Raw genomic sequence first — 20,030 nt, 5'->3', positions numbered from 1 at the left:
AGTCTCCTATGTGACCTTGATCTGGTCTCTGCCACATACTGGGGCCCTAGTTTTCTCTTCTGGGAGGCAGAAACCAGCAGGACCAGGTCCCTATAAAAAGGGATATCTGTAAAAAGTCAGTCAGGTGCCCAGCACACGGTTGGCATTTAAGCAGTTCATCATGACCTGGCTTGGTGCTCTTGAATAAGGCGTCAGTTGATGGAGTGTTCCCTGCATTTCTGGAGCCACGCTTGCTACAGCCTTGCCCCCTGGGATTGGTGGGAGGTCAGTGGTCACCTGCTGAGGCCAGTGCTGCTCGTGTTTATCCTCCTTTCTTCCTCTGGCTCCCGCAGGCAGCCCCTGTACTTCTGCCATGGTGCTCCCACTTGGCTGTGAGCTTTGTTGGCATCCAGCATTGGGTCAGCACAGAGTAGGTGCCTGGGAACCTGGCAAATTAATGAGTGAATGAATAGTTGAATTTCTGCTGAGGCTTTACTGAGATCTGTGCTGGCAACCAGGAGGCATCCTCTCCCTCCCCAGATGAACGTGGCGAGATGGAGCAGCTCCTCGTCCCAGCACCTGCCCAGCAGGGAACTGAGCTGGCAGCTGTTCGTGTGCCTTGCTGTGCCCCGAGCTCTGCGGAGGCTGCTGCAGCAGGGAAGGCTCCCAGAGGAAGCGGTTCTTTTCTCTTTGTTTTCCTTTTTTTGTCTAGTTTTAAGATTTACTTATTTATTTGAAAGGCAGAGTTACAGAGAGGGAAAGGCGAGGCAGAGAAAGAGAAGTCTTCTGCCCTCTGCTTCACTCCCCAAGTGGCAGCAAAAACCAGGGCTGGGCCAGACTGAAGCCAGGAGCCAGGAGCTTCATCGAGGTCTCCCATGTTGATGCAGGGGCCCAAGCACTTGGGCCAACTTCTTCTACTTTCCCAGGTACGTCAGCAGGGAGCTGGATCAGAAGTGGAGCAGCTGGGACTTGAACTGGTGCCCATATGGGATGCCAGTGCTGCAAGCGCCAGCTCAACCCACTATGCCACAGCCCTGCCCAGAGGCAGTTCTTGAGTCAGGGTCTGAAGAGGATACGGCTTAACCTGTGTTTGCTCCCAGACCTTTTAATTATAGCCATCCGTGAAAGGCTTTCAGGTAGGAACACTGTATTACACCGCGAGAAGGCAGGCCACAGTGCTGGCTGGCCAAGGCCCCCCACACCCGGAGGCCAGCCCCTCTGCGCCAGTAGCCTGACTGCAGCAGCCCATCTGAATTTCTCAACCTGAAGCTGTCTCTCGCCATTCAGCTGCCCCTGAAGAAGCCCTCCGTTGCTGTCAGGAGGGCTGCTGTTTCCATGTCCCAGCCCCCTGACCCCGGCCCTGGCAGGGTCACTCCGAGGTATGGCTCTGGCTCCCGGAGGCTGCCCCAACTCTCAGGAGCACAGGAACACCCTTCGTAGTGTCACTGCCCATCTCCTGCCTGTCTTTCCCCACCTTGCACACCTACACATCCTCTGTGTGCCTGCGCTGGCCCTCTGCAAGAACGCAGGGTAGGGAGGCATTTCCTCACAGGGACAAAGGTGCGGAGCAGAGGCTTCACCAGCTGGCACTGTGCTAGGCTCCCAGCATGGCACAACTCAGCCCCTCCTGTGTGAGTCCCATGCACAGGCTGGGGTGGGAGGTGGTGCAGGCCATCCCCTGGCCCTTGCAGGGACCTGCGCCTGGTGTAGTGCGTGAAGGTGATGCTGCAGCCCTCCGCAGAGCCCCGGGAGAGCGCCGGGCCCAGACTGCGGAGGGCATGTTCAGGAAGGGATTTCCGGGCTACTCTGAGGCGGAAAATTTGAGACCATAAGCTCCTCAACAGCTGTGTCCTCTGTATTGTTTGGGCCGCTGCCTGGAGCACCATGGCTACGGAATGAATACAAATGCATAATGGAAGAGGCCGTCCTGGGCTCAGAGCAGACTTATTCATTCCTCGCTACCCACCTGCTCCCTTCCCTGCTCCCTTGAGACTTTGCTAGGACTTGATGTTGTCAAAACTCACATAAATCCTCATGTCATCTGGCTCTGTTGTTGCACAGCCCCAGACATTAGGAGGAAAGGAGGCAGTTTTTACTGTTCTCTGCAAGGCAGGGGCTGGCTGCAGAGGACCTGTGCCCATCCCAACTTCCTGGGAAGCAGCAAGGCCCTGGAACACAGGGGTAACTTGGGACCCTTTGAGTCCTGTCCCCTTGCAGCGTTCTAGGTGATCTGTCCCAGTGCTGTCTGCTAGAGAGGCTGGGCCTGGGGCTGACCGTAGTGGAACTGGCTCCGTGGGCAGAGATGCTCTCCAAGATGAAGGAGCAGATGTGCCATTACTGGAGCTCTTGGCGCCAGTGGACAGCCGAGAGAGTCCTGTGAGCAAGTCTGGACTGGGAGTGAGCAGGACCTGGATTTGAGCAAGAGGAGCAAAGGGATTCGGAACTGTACCAAAGAACTGGCTCTGCCTTACCCAGAAACCCCCATGCTTCCTTCCAGAAAAGGAGCCAAACCTAAGATGTGATGGTCACCTACCTATACATAGGTGGACACAGTTAAGTAGGCTAGTAAGATGGCAAGTGAGTTGTGTCCAGAGAAGGTGGCTGGTGTAGTAGACATTCGGGCCTCCTCAAGCACTGGTTGTGGTGGAACCCTCGCCTCCCTTCCTCTGGATCTCGTACTTCTGATGCAGCTCCTGCAGGTCTCCACTAACTGAGCAGCCAGCTCACATTGCCCAGTGCCGGAGAGTTGTGGCTCTTTCACAGGATGTATCTCGAGGCCAGCTCTCTCTATGCTGCCAGCTGGACTGATTTCCAAGGCCCAGATGAAGCAGGACTTTGTAGGAGTCCTTAATGGGCTCCATCTTACTGCACTGTACCAAATTTCCTGGAGTGTGGAGAACATTCTGGTTTTGAATTCCATATTCTTTGTATTACCTATCTTTTCCAGCTTGAGCTGCTCACACACTCAGAAATACCATCATGAACACGTTAAAACATACAACAGCAGACCTGGGATGTAATGGGCATGTAGGTCTGTGAATTGAATTGTGTTGGGTTGCATATTCTTGATAGAATGGTCTTCTGGAGGTAGATGTTTAATTAAGCATGGGTTGATTTTAATTTTTCCTTTTATTTCAGTAGTTCTGAACTAAAAAGTTCACTCCAGGTTTCAAAACTTGAGAAACTTGTTGTCCAGAGCCCTGTGTCTGACATGAGTTAGTGCCCCATGGTTGTCACAGGCCCATCACCTTGTCCCCTCTCTGCTGATCTGCTGAATGACCTTCCTGTGCCTGGTTTCTTGTCTTTGTACATGACGTCTAGACTCGTGGCTCTGAAGTACCATTTCTTTTTGTATGTCTTTGACCATCCATGATAGATAATGGAGCCAGACCATGCTGCTCAGCCTGTGTCAGGCGGCTTTCCACGAACAGCTCCCAGCTCCAGGGCCAATGTGACTCCCACCTTTCTGCCCCATGTAGTCCATTGCAGTTGGGCAGGGCCTCCATTGGCGCTTGGACACGCCCTGCAGATTCCTCCATTTCCACCATTGCTCCTGCGGTCACGCAGCCTCAGAATGGGACTAGCTTCCGTAATGCTGTCTGTCCCTCTGCTTCTGAGTCTGCCCGTGTTTCCCTCCAAAGACTCCCATTTTCACTTGTGACCCTTCCTGAGGAGTATCTTCCAAGGGCTCTTCTTACTTCCTGCTTGTCTCCTGTGGAGGAGAGAGATGGGCCTCTCCTCCTGCTGAGTAAAGAGCGGGGTCCTGGGATCTTGAGGCAGCCGTGTCTGGGAGAGAGAATGGACAAGGAGCTACTTACCTGTGGCTGCTACAGAGCCTTAGATTGGGTGGCAAAGTTGTGGTACTCAATAATTAAAATCATTTTAAAAGACTGGTAATCGATGCAGTTATTCCCCCTTATCCATGTTTTGTTTTCCATGGGTTGAGTTTCCCTCAGTCAGTTGTAGTCTGAAAACATTAATGGGAAGTAATGGAAGTAAATAGTTGGTGAGTGTTCAGCTGAGCACCATTCTGAGCAGTACGATGACGTCTCGCGCCATCCTGCCCCCACCTCGCCTGGGATGTGGATTGTCCCATTGTCCAGCATCGCAGCTCTGGGTGTGCTTCCCTCCTGGTGGTCACTCGGTAGCCACCTCAGTTGTCAGACTGACTGTTGCAGTATCACCGTGGTACGCGTATCCAAGTGACCCTTATCTTACTTCCAGGTAACTCCAAACCACAGGGTGTGATGCTGGCTTTGGGATATACAGAAGAGTAGCTGTAAAGTGCTTCCCAAAGTGAAAAGGAAATTTAATAAGGAAAAGTTTCCAGTTAATAAGGAAAGAAAAAAAGTATGCTGGAGATGCCAAGATCAATGAATAAATATTCTATTTCTAAAATTGTGAAGGAGAAAAAAGAAATTTGTGCTGGTTTTGCTGTCTCACCTCAGACTGCAAAAGTCATGACCACAGTGGTGGCAAGAGGCTGATTAAAATGGAAAAGACAGGGCATAGCTGGTTAAGCCACCACCTGTGACACCAGCATCCCATGTGAGCACTGCAGTCCAGCTCCCTGCTAATGTGCCTGGGGAAGCAGTGGAAAATGGCCCAAGTGCTTGGGCCCCTGTAAGAGACCTGGAGGAAGCTCCTGGCTCCGGCCTGACACAGCCCTAGTCATTACGACTATCTGGGGAGTGAACCAGCGGATGGAAGTTATCTCTCTCTCTCTCTCTCTCTCTCTCTCTCTCTCTCTTTCAAATAAATAAATAAGTCTTAAAGGAAAAGGCGTTGAATGACATGAGTACTCTCTGTAGTTTCAGGCTTCCACTGGGAGTCTTGGAATGTACCCCATGTGGATAAGGGAGAACCACTGTAATAAAATAATTATCAATAATAATGATGACCCTTTGCTGAGCATCCATTACACTGGAGACCCTATTGAGCATTTTACTTATATTACTTTATTCACACAACACTCACACGAAATGAAACCAGGCTCAGAGCAGGTACTGGAGCTACCCAATGTCACCTGGGCTGGGAAGGCAGCCCGGACCTGTCTGGCTCTCAGAATCCTGACCTCTCTGCTTCCCCAGACCATTTTCTTACTAACCAGCAAGTGTGTGCCAATTTTGGAGGAACACAGTACTCCACTGACCCATCTGTCCTGCCTTTACCAGTCCCCAGAGGCTTCAATCACTGCAGTGCCGCGGTTACGTCTTTTTATAGCCGGTAGGACTGCTCACCTCATCACTGTCTGAGTATTTTCCTATTTAAGCTTTTGTGTTTACTATTCCAAATAAACTTTAGTTTGTCGTTTTGGTAAAGTTTTCCCCAAATCCTGTTGGTATTTTGAGAAGACATTGTACTTGTAGATAATTTTAGGGGATCAGTGGTGTGTTTATTTATTTATTTGACAGGTAGAGTTATAGACAGTGAGAGTTATAGACAGTTATAGACAGTTATAGACAGTGAGACAGAAAGAAAGGTCTTCCTTCCATTGGTTCACTCCCCAAATGGCTGCTATGGCCGGTGCTGCGCCGATCCAAAGGCAGGAGCCAGGTGCTTCTTCCTGGTCTCCCATGCCGGAGAAGGGGCCCAAGCACTTGGGCCATCCTCCACTGCCTTCCCGGGCCACAGCAGAGAGCTGGATTGGAAGAGGAGCAACCAGGACTAGAACCCGGCACCCATATGGGATGCTGGCGTGGCAGGCAGAGGATTAACCAAGTGAGCCAAGGTGCCAGCCCCAGATCAGTGGTGTTTTGAGCTCTTCAGTATGCCAGTCCCAACATGTTTTGTGTTATGTCTTTTTGGGAATTTAAATTTTTACTCCTAGAAGTCTTACACAATTCTTGACTTGTATTCCTAGGTGTTTCATCATTTATGTTTTTATTATGACAGGCATTCTGTCTTCCATTCTGCTTCTTATTGATGTTTGATTACCAATTTTGTAATTATCTGCCTCATGAGTTCTTAGTTCTCTGGTAGTTTCTTTTTGGCTTTTTGGTTGTACTAGGCATAACATCATATCATCTGTGGATACTAGCAGTTCTGCCTCCTTTCTCTTATCTAATTGTATGGCCAGTACTTCCAGAACAATAAGTAATGGTGGTGATGGTGGGATAATGACCATTTTTGATGACTAGATAATGTGTTGCCTGTAACCTAGCTATCCTCTATTTCATACAGTTAGGACTTTTCTTTTTCCCTTTTATAAATAACATTGCAGGGAATGCTTTTGCATATACCACTGCTGTCCTTTCTATTTGTATCAGTGTGGTAGGTGGGCAGGAGGAAGGGTGGTGGGTCAAGAAGTAGAAGCTGCTCCGGAGATCACTGGCAGTGAATGGCAGCTGACGTCCAGAAAGTGTTTCTCTACTTAAAGCTTCAGGTGTTGCCTAGTGCCTGGCAGAAGCCCAGGGCAGAGTAGGCCAGGTTGCTAGCCTTGTCAGGAAGATGTTTATTGTGAGCTTAGATTTAGTTCAGAACAAGGCTTGGTGGCATCAGGATGGGCTGGTACTGAGGCCACGTCTGGCATTTGGGGGCCCCTGAGCCGAGGTCAGTCAAGCAGAGCCTCTGTTTACCTCCCTCTGAGGATCCCCTCTGGGAGGGATTGTGGACCGCACAGCCATCAGACACATGCCCCAGTGTTGTCCTCACTGCTCTCGTCCAGGCCCAGGAAGCCGCACGTCTGGGGCAAGTCTGGGGCAGTGGTGGCTGTGCAGCACACACAGCAGCCACGGGCCTCCTCCTCCCGTTCCCCATGCCCTGCCCGCTGTGCCGCTCCTTTGGCACACTCTTCCTCCTTTGCTTCGGTGGTCTGGGTGTGCTCACCCAGCTACATGGGGTCGGCCGCGGGGCTGCAGCTTGTTCTTCCCCAGGAGCTGGCCCTCTTCTTCCTTGCCTGAAGGAGACGGAAGAGTTGTCCCCCTCTGAAACTCATGTGTTGAGGTCACCCCCTTGAGGGGTCTTATTTGGAAATGAAGTGGCTGCAAGTGTGATAAGATGAGGTCATTAGGGCGCGCCCACTGGTGTCCTTATGAGAACGGGGACTGTGGACACGACGTGCACATGGGGGAAGGCAGTGAGGAAGCACCGTGGGAGCAGAGGCCAGGGCGGTGCAGCCACAAGCTAGGGAAGGGACACCTAGCAGGGAGGCTTGGGCCTGATTCTGTCACAGCCCGCAGAAGGAACCCTGCTGATGCTCTGATCTGGGACAGTGAATTTGTTATTTAGTGGTTTGTGGCACTTTGTGATGGGATGAGGGCACAGCAGGGGTGAAGCAGAGGTGCCCAGTGTCAGGAGGCTGACACGGGTGGGCCAGGGCAAGGAGAGTCCTGAATGGAAAAGTCACCTTGCGTTCTGGGCCTGATAGCCCTGGCTGTGCTCAGGGGAGAAAGAGAGAGAAGGGGAGGTGCCCTTGATGCCTCTAGCCCTCTGAATGATCCCGCCACGGTGTCCTATGGAGCGATCACAGGTCAGCTTTCCAGGAGCCACGCCAGATAGCTGCTCCTCTGCTGGGGGACATGAATGACATCCAGGCAGGGAACAGGCACTTCCAGGAGGCAGAGAACTGGCTTCCCCTGAGACAAGGTTGTCATCGTGAATGTCACCAGCCTACAGTGTGCCCCCCGGGCCTTCCCAGACTGGCAGTGGAAGACCTTCCTGTGGAGAACTCTGCAACTCTTGTCCTCATAGAGAGTGCACGTCCTATATTACACCAGGCCTTCCTGCTTGCCTTGCTGGAGGGGCTTGGCCCAAATGGCCTGAGAGCCCACCCCGCCCCCTGGCCTCAGGACTGCAGACACCCTGTCTGGGAGGCATTGAAGACCGGCTGTAGGCAGAGAAACAGACCCCAGAGCAGTGGCTGGGACCCTTTGTCCACACAGCACTTTTCACCTCGGCTCCTCGGGGGTGCCAGCCCACACCTCACTGTGAGCGGGGCAGAGACTATAAAGACTCCAACTGCCAGAGGAAAAGCCCAGCTCCACCACATGCTAGTTCTGGGACCCTGACTGGGCTGCCCAACCTCTCCATGCCTCTGTCTTTTCATCTGTGAAATGGAGGCAATATTACTACCCATCAACATCCTCCTGGAGATTATAAAACATAATATGGGGATACAAGCAAGCTACCACGGCGCTGACACATAGATGTGATCAGTGCCACATGGCTCTGCATGTATTACCTTCATGGTATTCCCCAAAGGAGGTATACCTGGGTTCTTCCCCCCATGAGTATTTTCGCCTTCCCTAAGGTAAATACCTGACAGCACACTGAATAGAAGATGTATCAGTAATGCCGGAGTGGACGTTTGGCTTGGCTGTGAAGATGTCCCTTGAGATGCCACAGCCCGTATTGGAGTGCCTGTGCTGATGCTCACACTGGGAGCAGGTGATGGCTCCCACCCAGCTGGGAGATCCGGATGGAGTTACCAGGCTCCTGGCTCCCATCTGGCCCAGCCCTAGATGCTGCAGGCATTTGAGGAATGAACTAGGAAATGGAAGATCTCTGTATGTCTGTCTCTGCCTTCCAAATGAATAAATAAAAATCTTTCAAAATAATACGTTGCCTGTCTTTAAACTAGCTGTGATGAATTCTGCACTGCTCATTTCCACTCACCAGCTTGCTCACTAGGGACTTTCTAGGATTTCCCTCAAGTGTGTCAGATGGGACCATCTAAGCTCACCATGCCTCTTGCAGACGACACTCCTTCCTGCTCCTGGGCCTTGTCCTCTGAGTGCTCCTCCAACCGCACGCTGGGCGCCTCGCCAGTTGGGCCATTTCCCATGTAAATTACCTGCTATTCTCAGTTTGTTCAGTTCATGCTTTCTGATGACGCATTCATTTCTTCATCAAAGAACAGGAATTACTCAAGCAAGAAAAGTCTATTTGGGCAGAAGGAGTAAGAGCTAAGTGTTACGAAAGGCTTGGGCCATGCAGGCAGCACGGTGTGACTAGAGTTGGAGTGGAGGCTATAGTCGTTGATGGACCGAGTAAATGTCAGTGAGCATTTCCTATCTGCCATTCCCTGTGCTAGACACTGGAAATACGGCCGTGGAGAAGGCAGCCAGATACCCCACCCCATAGCTCAGCAGGAAGGACGTCTGTCACAACTGATCACGAGGAGTAAGCTGGTGTTGTTGTGCCAGGCAGCACATGAGGGAAGTAGAGGGTTTAGGGAGAGCTCCAGGGGCCTGGTCCACCTTGGGAGTCGAGGCCAGTCTAGGGAACCTCTGTACTTACTAGGAGGGATTATTTAGTGAGGTGTCTGGTGTAGACTGGAGGCCGAGCAAAAGGTATTCTAGGCAGAAGGAACAGGATGTGCCAAGGCCTTGGATAAGAAAGGGCCTGGTACAGTTCAGGAATTCAGGCGGTGAGTGGCACGTGCAGGGAGCGTGGCAGGAGACGAGGCAGGTATTGTCTTAAAAAGGCAAACACACACAAGCAAGCAGGCGGTACAAACTGTATATGTGAGAATTTTTGAGTAGGGGTAATTTGGAGTGTTTATGAGGTTACAAATTGCCTGAACAGTACTCCAGGCCAGGTAAGGGGCATCTCTTTGAGATGTCTCATGGACAAAGTGGTTATCCAAGGAAAGCCTCACCAGGGAGAACTCTGCTTGGCAAAACTCATCAAGCCTCGGAGCAGCCACACCTTGCCCTGCTGGTGGGGAAGGGGCCACACCTCCGCCTCATGGCCCTCCTGCCTGCTGTCCCAGTGTCCTGACTGGCTGTGCAGTCACCGCACCTAGCCACACTCTTTGCCCAGCCCCTTTCTTCCCAACTCTAAAAGCTCTCCCAATTGGGTGGGAAGGACCCAAGCACTTGAGCCATCACCTGCTGCCTCCCAGGGTGTCCATTAGCAGGAAGCTGGACTCAGAATCTAGAGTGGGGACTGGAAATCAAGCATTCTGAAGTGGGATGCAGGCCTTTAACTACCAGGCCAAACGCTTGCCCCAAGAAGGTTTCCTAAGTGGCTGCACCTGTCCAGTGTGCCACATAAAGCTGTTTGACATCTGATTTCCCAAGAAGCAGAGGTCAGACACGACAGCTGTTTAGAACTTTAGCAATCCCTGCTAGTCCCAAGTGTACATCCTCTGAAGGCTGCAGCCGTCACAGACCTAGAGCCTGCTCAGAGCTGGCTCCTCTTGAAGGCCCAGCAGGCCCTTTCATGATGCAACAAATTCTAAAGCAAGAACCGATAATGGAGAGCTGTAGGGTAAGCCACACCCACAAAACAAGTCCCCTGGGACTGGTTACCGGGCCCTCTGCAGGTCAGGCACAGCATGGGCACAGTGGGGCCGTGACAGGGAAGCAAGGAGCTTCCCGTCCATTCATTCCCTCACCACCACGAAGAAACGTGCACATAGCACCAGCTGGCTCACTTATTGGGTGCCCTCAGCTCTGCACAGCCCAACTCTGAGAATGATTAGAAAAGACTCACTCTGGGCCTTGGAAGGAGCTGATTTCTGTCTGAAGTTTATTAAAGACCTTCTCAGATACTGTGTGCAGTTCATTTACACCCTCTTCAAGTTTTGCACCAGCGTGGCCATCTGCCTTCCACAACAGAATGGCACAGCAACAGCAAGTGAGAGTGAGTGGTAGGTGAGGCCAGAAGCAAGCCCACTAGTTACCTATGCGCTTGAGGGGCCAGGAATAGTGACAGCTGGCAGAAGTCTCCAAGCACAGCAAAGGGACAAGCAGCGCCAGCCCCCAAGCCAGGCCGAGCAGGGTCAAGGCACCAAAAGTTACTTTGTTTTCTAATTCTCTCAAAATGGATCCAGTTATGTTTAGGCTGATTGGTTTAAAACAGGAGAAAAAGGCATTTTAAGAAAAATTCCCCGAGGCTGGTGTTGTGGTATGGCAAGTAAATGCCATTGGCAGTGCCGGAATGCTGTATGGGCACCGGTTCATGTCCCAGCCACACCATCTTCTCTTCTCTCCTCTCCTCTCCTCTCCTCTCCTCTCCTCTCCTCTCCTCTCCTCTCCTCTCCTCTCCTCTCCTCTCCTCTCCTCTCCTCTCCTCTCCTCTTCTCTTCAAGATTTATTTATTCACTTGAAAGAGTTACACAGAGAGAAGAGAGGCAGGCCGAGAGAGAAGTCTTCCATCCGATGGTTCACCCCCCAGATGGCCGCAATGGCCAGAGCTGCGCTGATCTGAAGTCAGGTGCCAGGAGCTTCTTCCAGGTCTCCCACGCAGGTGCAGGGGCCCAAGGACTTGGGCCATCTTCTACTGCTTTCCGAGGCCATAGCAGAGAGCTGGATCAGAAGAGGACCAGCTGGGACTAGAACCAGTGCCCATATGGGATGCCGGGGCTTCAGGCCAGGGTGTTAACCCGTGCGCCACAGCGCTGGCCCCTCAGCCACACCATTTTCGATCGAGCTCTCTGCTGTTGTGCCCAGGAAAGCAGTGAAAAATGGCCCAAGTGTTTGGGCCCCTGCATCCACTTGGGATACCCAGATGAAGCTCCTGGCTCCTGGCTTTGGCCTGGCCCAGCTCTGGCCGTTGCAGCCATCTGGGGAGTGAACCAGCAGATGGAAGATCTCTGTCTCTCCCTTTCTCTCTGTAACTCTTTCAAAATAAATAAATCTTTAAAAAAGAAAAATTCCCACTGAGTGAGATCAAACTAAAAGTAACTTGGTCACTTAAAAGGATAATGATCAGAAAAATTCATTAATATTGGGGGAAGTTCTTTCCCCAGTAGTTTCAAATAGATGAAGTGTCAGTGAAATAATGTCCATATGAAATAATGAAGACCCCCAAGCAGGGTCTGATTAGGTGGTCTAATGAGGGTTATGGCAATGAGTGTTGTCAGTTCATGGGGAGGAACAGTCCCTGCAGGTGCAGAATGGCAGAGGGACTGGGTGGGAAGGTCCTTGGGCAGGGGGAGGGAGGGGCCAGGAGAAAGGCACTCCAGGTGGGCAGTGACGGTGAAGGCAGTGAAGCCACAAAGCTCTTGGTTTCCTGGGGACAGGGAAGAAAGTCTGAGTCCGGAGAAAGGCGCGTTTGTGAGTGGATCTCTTGAGAGCCAGCTGGGGCCAAGCCGTGACCTGCACATGCTGCAGACTCCTCAGGGGCTCCTGCTGACCAGCCCACAGAGGCGGCTTTGAGGGCTTCCCAGGCGTGCCCCCCACGATCCTCTCTGCACAGCTCAAGGCTGCTGGTGGTTTTGGCAGCTCAGGTTCTGGAAGTCTGTGGGAGGAGATGGCTCAGCAGAGCTGAGGGGCTGCCAGGCAGGCCTCGTGGTCTGCACACAGGTGTCCGGTGTCGGGTGGGCAGTGGTGTGTGCAGACCTCACCCGCCAGGCTGGGGCAGGGCCCACCAGGGCATCCTGGGAGCTAGTGCGGGCTGTACGGCCAGCCCATCACAAGTGAGCCTTTGTGGCCCCGGTTTACGAAACCAGCCAAATATTTTCCCTGTCACTTTATGAGGTGCTAGCTCTGCCCATTCAAGCTGGGAAAAATAAAGCGTCACTCACTTTGCGCCTTTAGAGTCCTGGAGGTTTGAAGTGAGCCAGCGCTCCTGTGAGAGAATTCTGTGCCCCTGGCACGGCCTTGCAGCCCGCGGGGGAGGGTGTACATGCAGCATCCTGCCTCTGGAAGGGATGTGGGTGCCAGCCAGCCAGCTGCAGGTTTTGCAGCTGAGAAGAGGCCTTGAGCCAGGAAGGCCAGCCTGTGAGGCGGACATGTTGGAAGAGGAGGCCGGATTCCTTGGACTCCTAGCACCACGCTTCCGGGGACTCTCTTAGCCTTTTGTTCACAGGCGAGGCAACAACCTTAAAGCAGAGGGTGACTCGGAGTGCTCCAACAGATCCTCCCCACAAGGCAGAGAGGGTGCTGCGAGCATTTCAGAGCTGAGCCACACGCATGGCAGGAAGGGGACATGGGACGGTGGAAGTATAAAGCATCAATAAATCAGTGGGGCAGCCACTCCCACGCTGGGACGTATGGCTGCCCCATGAGTTGAGTATCCCTGCAAGGCCCCCTTTCTAACTGGCCAAGGCCTATAATTTCATTGGTAGATCTGCTTCCTTTTTGCCTATAGTAGTACATTCCACTTATTGGATACCTGCTGTATAATGGCAAGCAGTCCACTAGGTACCTCATTCGTTCAGCTTGTTCAGCTGAGATTGATCAAAGGCAACAGTGAAGTCCTTCTTCACAGCAGAGTAGTAATGACCCCATCGGCACAACGCATCATTTGAGCTCACAAGAGCATACAGCTAACACAGGGCAGAGTTGGGTTTTCAAAGCCAGGCCACTCCCTCCTTGGCAGGGTTAGAAAGAGGCAAGTAATTAATAGAGACCGTGTTTGTGACCCCGACTATAATTCTTTGGTTTCCCCTCAGAATTATAATAAGGTTGATCATAGCTTCATATGCTAATTACCTTTTGAGATGGAAGGAAAACACATTCTCACAAAACAGAATCCATGATGTCCGCTTAGAAAGCTATACCACATTCAGTAACTCTGCATCACCACCTGGTGGCAGAGCTTTTGCATAACGGGATATAAATTGCATTAAGAGCCAGGTTTTAACCAGATAAACCCATGGTAGGGACTCCAATTTGGAAGTGAGAATACGGGGTTTCTAGTCTCTGCTCTGCTCTGGGCTGGCCACCTTGGCCTTGAATCAGTCATTTTAGCCCTATAGGCAGCATATCCTTGGCTCTGAATTCCTGTATAAACTGAATTCCTAAAGATACCCTTCTAACTTAGCCATTCCCTGATTGTTTCCTTCCTGTGTTGCATTGAACTCAATGAAAAATCTCAGGTGGGCTTTGAGGCAGCAGCAGGAAGTGCTGTTGGGCAAGGAGGGTCTCGGCAGCCTTTCAGGCCTTCCCTGAAAGCAGTACCCCCTCTGTGAGTGTGGTGCGCCCTGCCTCAGAGGGCCCCGTGCAGCCCACTGTGGACTCCCACCTCCCTTGGGGAGCCTGTCTGACTCAATTTCTTATTTTGGGGGTTACTAAATTTTTTTATTTTATTACTAATTTCACATGTATGGGCCTCAACACATGTGTACAACATGTTCTGATGAAAACAGGGCAGTCAGCATTTCCCCTCCCTGATATTTTTTTATGATTGGAGGTTTGGAGCTGCTTTCTTTCTCCCAAAGATCAGTTTATTCATTTGAAAGAGAGTTACAGAGAGAGAGAATCTTCCATCTGGTGGTTCATTCCCCAAATGGCCACAATGGCTGGGACTGGGCCTGGCCAAGCCAGGGGCTTCATCTGTTCTCCCACCTGGGTAGCAGGGGGTCCTAGCACTTGGGTCATCCTCGGCTGCTTTCCCAGGTGCATTAGCAGGAAGCTGGATGAGAAGTAGAGCAGCCAGGACTCGATGGGATGCTGGCACTGGAGGCAGCAGCTTAACCCGCTGTGCCATAATCTTGACCATGAAGCTTCTTTCTTCTATTTATTCATGTAGTGAGTATTGAACTATGAACTACAGTCTCCACAATATGCTGAATGACACTAGGAACTTATTTTATTCCTTTGATCTGACTGATTTGGTAACCGTTATCCAAACTCCCTCTATTCCCCTACCCTTTCAGCCTCCAGTCATCACCATTATGTGATTATGTGATTGGTTTTATTCTTTTTTTTTAAATTTTTAGTTCCCACATATAAAGGAGAACATGTGATATTGGTCTTTCTGTGTCTGGCTCATTTCACCTGACATGGTGTCCTCTAGCAATTGATGGGATTTTATTCTTTTTATGGCTGAATAGTATTCCATTGGGTATATATCTCACATTTTCTTTACCTGTTCACCTGATGATGGATACCTTGTTGAGTCCATATCTTGGGTATTGTGGACAGTGCTGCTTACTGTTTACTACATGGTAGAGCAGGAACCTCTTGGATACAGTCTTCTCGATATATACCCAGTAGTGGGATTCCTGAGCTACATGGCAGCTCTCTTTTCAGCTTTTAAAGAAATCTCTGTACTGTTTTTCATGGTGCCATTCTCATTTAACATTGCTGCCAACAGTGTAAGAGCATTCCGCTGTCTCCATGTCCTCCTCAGCATTTGTTACTCTCTTTTTGGTAACAGCTATCTGACAGGGGTGAGGTGGTAGGTCATATGTTTTGTTTGTTTGTTTGTTTGTTTTATTTGACAGGTAGAGTTATAGACAGTGAGAGAGAGACAGAGAGAAAGGTCTTCCTTCCATTGGTTCACTCCCCTAATGGCCGCTATAGCCATCGCTGCGCTGATCTGAAGCCAGGAGCCAGGTGCTTCCTCCTGGTCTCCCATGTGGGTGCGGGGCCCAAGCACTTGGGCCGTCCTCCACTGCCCTCCCAGGCCACAGCAGAGAGCTGGACTGGAAGAGGAGCAACCAGGACTACTACCTGGTACCCCAACTGGGATTAGAAACTGGGGTGCTGGTGCCGCAGGCAGAGGATTAGCCAAGTGAGCCACGGCCCCGGCCAAGGTCATGTGTTTTGTTTTTTTTTTTTTCTTTTGACAGGCAGAGTGGACAGTGAGAGAGAGAGAGACAGAGACAAAGGTCTTCCTTTTGCTGTTGGTTCACCTTCCAATGGCCGCCGCGGCCGGTGCGCTGTGGCCAGCGCACTGCGCTGATCTGATGGCAGGAGCCAGGTACTTCTTCTGGTCTCCCATGGGGTGCAGGGCCCAAGCACTTGGGCCATCCTCCACTGTACTCCTGGCCACAGCAGAGAGCTGGCCTGGAAGAGGGGCAACCGGGACAGAATCCGCTGCCCCAACCGGGACTAGAACTGGAACCCGGTGTGCCGGCGCCGCAAGGTGGAGGATTAGCCTAGTGACCCGCAGTGCCGGCCGGTCATGTGGTTTTGATTTGGACTTGATGGCTAGTGATATTGAACATTTTTTCATATTTCATTGGCCATTTGTATTTCTTCTTTTGAGAGCTATTTAATAGGTCCTTTACCCATTTCCTAACCGGATTGGCTGTTTTTTGTTATTGATTTGCTGAGTTCCTGGTATATTCTGGATCTTAATACTTTGTCAGATAGATAGCCTGCAGATGTTTTCTCCCGTTCTGTTGGATGTCTCTTCACTCTGTTGATCATTTCCTTTGCTGTGCAGAAGCTTCTGAGATTGATAGAGTCCCATTTGCCTAGTTGTTTTGTACATGCACTTTTGGGATCTTCTCCAAAAAATATTTGCCCACACCAGTATCGAGGTGTATCTGTGATATTTCAATGTTTCCTTCAAGCCGTTTCATGGTTTTGTTTTACAGTTAGATCTTTGATCCATCCTGAGTTGATTTTTGTACATGGTGAGAGGTAGAAATTTAATCTATAGCTGTTAGATGAAATATTCTGTGAATGTCTGTTAAATCCGTTTACTCTGTGGTATCCTTCAACTCTGACATATCTTGGTTGGTTTTCTGTCCATGGATAACAATGGAGTGTTGAGATCCCCTTCTATATATTTGTATGAGTCTGTCTCTCTCTCTCCCTTTAGGTCTATTAATATTTGGTTTATGTATTTGGGTGGTCTTGCATTGGATGCATATATATTTGATCTATCTTCCATTGGTTCACTCCCCAACTGGCCGCAGTGGTCGGAGCTGTGCCAATCTGAAGCCAGGAGCAAGGTGCTTCTTCCTGGTCTCCAATGCAGGTGCAGGGGCCCAAGGACTTGGGCCACCTTCTACTGCTTTCCCAGGCTACAACAGAGAGCTGGATTGGAAGAGGAGCAGCTGGGACTAGAACCGGTGCCCATTTGGGATGCCGGCACTGCAGGCGAAGGATTAACCTACTGTGCCACGGTGCCGGCCCCTATTTGATCTCTCTTCTTGTTGAATCGATCCTCTTATCAATATATAATATCCTTCTTTGTCTCTTTTTACAGTTTTTGATTTAAAGTCTGTCTGATCTGAACTGACTGCTTCTGTTTGTTGTTGAGTTGTATATCATTTTCCAACCCTTCATTTTCAGCCTATGTGTATCTTTAGCTGTGAATTGAGTTTCTTGTAGGCAGCATAAAGCTGCATTTTTCTTATTTGTTTAGCCAACTTATCTGTTATCTAGGGAGTTTAATCCATTTACATTCAAGGTTAATATTGACAGATAAGAACTTACTCCTGTCATTTTGTTGAATGCTTGCTGATTGTTTTGTATATTCTGTCTGTTTCTTCCTTTTTTATTATTTATCTTTGCATTTTGGTAGTCTTCTGTCACATTAAGGTTGGATTCTCTTTCTCTTTTGTGTCTCAACCTGTTAGTGAATTTTGTACCAGCATGTATTTTCATGATCCTTTCACCTTTAAGATTTATTTATGTGAAAGGCAGAGTTACAGAGAGAGCAGGAGAGACAGAAAGATCTTCCATCCACTGGTTCACTCTCCAAATGGCCACATCAGATGTGGCTGGGCCAGGCCAAAGCCAGGAGCCAGGAACTTCATACAGGTTTCCCACATGGCTGCAGGGTCCCAAGCACTTGGGCCATCTTCCACTGCTTTCCCAGGTACATTAGCAGGGAGCTGGATGGGAAGTAGAGCAGCCAGGACTTGAGCTAGCACCAGTATGAGATCCCAGCGCTGCAGGCAGCAATTTATCCCACTGTGCTACAGCTCTGGCCCCACAATCCTTTCATTTCTAATTGGTACTCCCTTCAGGATTTCTTGTAGGGGTGATCTGGTGGTCGTGAATTATTTTTTCTTTACTTTAAAGCATAGCATCTCTGGGTATAGTATTCTTGGTTGGAAATTTTCCTTCTCTTCAAAAGTTCAAATGTATCTTTTTATTCTCTTCTAGCCCATGGGGTTTCTTCCCATAAGTTTGCTATTAGTGTAATGGGTTTTCCTTTATTTTTAACAATGTTTTTCTCTCACTGTCCTTAGCCTATGAGACATATGGGATACTATTAAGCAAACAAATACTGATAGGGATATCTGGGGGAAAAAAAAGGCATTGGGGCTGGTACTGTGGTGCAGCGGGTTAACACCCTGGCCTGAAGCGCCAGCATCCCATATGGACGCCGGTTCGAGATCCAGCTGCTCCACTTCTGATCCAGCTCTCTGCTATGGCCTGGGAAAGCAGTAGAAGATAGCCCAGGTCCTTGGGCCCCTGCACCTGTATGGAAGACATGGAAGAAGCTCCTGGCTCCTGGCTTTGGATTGGTGCAGCTCTAGCTGTCACGGCCAATTGGGGAGTGAACCACTAGATGGAAGACCTCTCTCTCTCTCTCTGTAACTGACTTTCAAATAAATAAATTAATTAATTAATCTTTTTTTTAAAGGCATTGAGAACCTATTGAATGAAATAATAGTTGAAAACTTCCCAAGTCTAGAAAGAGTTATGAACAGCCAGATATGGGAAGCTCAAAGGACCCCAGCCAGACTCAACCAAAAGAACTCTGCCAAGGGATATCATAGTCAAGTTGTCAAAAGTTTAGGACACAAGGAGGATCTTAAAAACAACTGGGATATGGTTTCTCTCTCTCCATTTTCAGCTCCTTTTCCTTCTAGTCTGGTGGTACCTTAGGGGTATCCTATGGAGTCTTAGACTTTCATACTTTCAACCTTCATTAATATGATCTAAACAGTGTTTCCACCCTGACCCTCGATGTCTCCCGTCACACAGAACACCACCCCAGAGCCTCGCCTACATACATATCCCAGAGACCTATGGTTTAGCGGCCTGAAATGACTTCAAGGAGGGAGCCCCTGGGGTGCCTCCTTCTTATTCAGGAACCAGAATGTTTGTACCAGCATTGCCCAATGTAAGTCCTGGAATGCATGCTGATTGGCCTCACTTGAGTCATATGCCCACATCAGAACCAATCACTGCAGCCACTGGCTTGGGATGTGCAGATTGGTCCAACCCCTTCACAGGATTCACCCCTTGAACTGGGATGGGGCAAAGTTTCAGGAACAAACACACACTCTCCAAATCTACAGAGGTTTTTACCAAACAAGGGTGAAAGTTCCTGGAGACAAGACTGTCAGCAATCCATTAGTAAGTAACATAAGGGTTGGTAAGCTTATCAATGATTTATCTTTCAGATAAACCAGAGGGAAAATGCAGGCTGTCTCTGTGGTAACATCTCTGCATTCGCTGGAAAGGCTTCCTTGTGGCAGAGAGAAGGGTCGAGCGTAACTGATATCCTGTACTCCTGCGCGTCCATCCATGGGGTAGGCAGTCTGGGTGAGACACATCTCAAGTGGTATCCCCAACTTAGAGGCCAGCAACAAGGGAGACAGTTCTTGGGTTTCCGGGACTGGGTCCTGCATGTGAATGTGGACCTCTAACTAGTGGGGCATCCTTACAGCCCCTCCTCTGGGTCATTTGGAGATTTTGAGGTTCATTTGGAGATTTCCATTTTTTCTCAACAGTGGATTCTCACTCTGCATGGGCTAATGTTTAAAATTCCAGATGGAATGAGCAAGTGGACAAGGCCTTGGAGACTATGATCTCTGCCCCGCCAGCAGGGTCTTGCCAAGTTAACATAGTTAACTTCTAGGGCTAAGGAGCCTCTGCCTGACAACCCCTTCCCATGAGCGCCCCATTGCCACAGGATTCCCAGGCAGACAGACAGGCTGGCAGCCAAGGTAGAGGCCCAGATGACACCTGTCCATGAATAATCCACAAAATCAATTATGCACAGCCAGGCAGTGCACTGGGCCAGGCCCTGCGTGTGTGTGGCTGGGCGCCTCCGCTGACATTACTTCTGTCTGCAGGACTTCCCTTCCTAATGTATTTTTCTCAAGCTAATATTAAAATTTAACTTGCCGAGCATTCAAAAGAGGCCAAAAGGAGAGGTAGTATAAGAGCGGAGACCAGAGTTTTGGTGGATAACACAGGTGGAAGGCCTGGGTTGAGTTTAATAAAGGGCTGTAACAAGTGCAGTAGGCGTAGGAGAGAGAGAGAGAGAGAGAGAGAGAGAGAGAGAGAGAGAATAACAGGTGTTGGGGCCAGCTATGGCGTTGGGGAAGTACACACAGCAGAGAGGTATTGGAGGTGAGATTTAAAGATGTTTCGAGATGGAGAAGGCCAAGAAAGCATTTCAAGGGAGGGCACAGCATGTGCAAAAGCACTGAGGCTTTCAAATACGTAGCAGAG

At 50.0% G+C, this 20,030-nt stretch overlaps 1 protein-coding gene across 2 annotated transcripts in view; it reads left to right on the top strand.

The window, feature by feature from the left end:
- Positions 1-20,030, top strand: part of SPSB4 (splA/ryanodine receptor domain and SOCS box containing 4) — a 91,537-nt gene that overhangs the window by 46,865 nt on the left and 24,642 nt on the right. Inside the window, exon 3 of one of the 2 annotated variants that reach the window (XR_007908737.2) lies at positions 18,974-19,102. The exons of the other annotated variant lie outside the window; for it this stretch is intronic. The gene's annotated coding sequence lies outside the window, so the exon portion shown is untranslated. The remainder of the gene's footprint in view (positions 1-18,973; positions 19,103-20,030) is intronic. 2 annotated transcript variants of the gene reach the window in all.

This window comes from Oryctolagus cuniculus, chromosome 4 (assembly GCF_964237555.1).
Source record: "Oryctolagus cuniculus chromosome 4, mOryCun1.1, whole genome shotgun sequence".
In the NCBI taxonomy this organism is placed as follows: Eukaryota; Metazoa; Chordata; class Mammalia; order Lagomorpha; family Leporidae; genus Oryctolagus; species Oryctolagus cuniculus.
The sequence above is the reverse complement of the archived record's forward strand: the minus strand, read 5'-3'. Positions and strand labels throughout refer to the sequence as shown.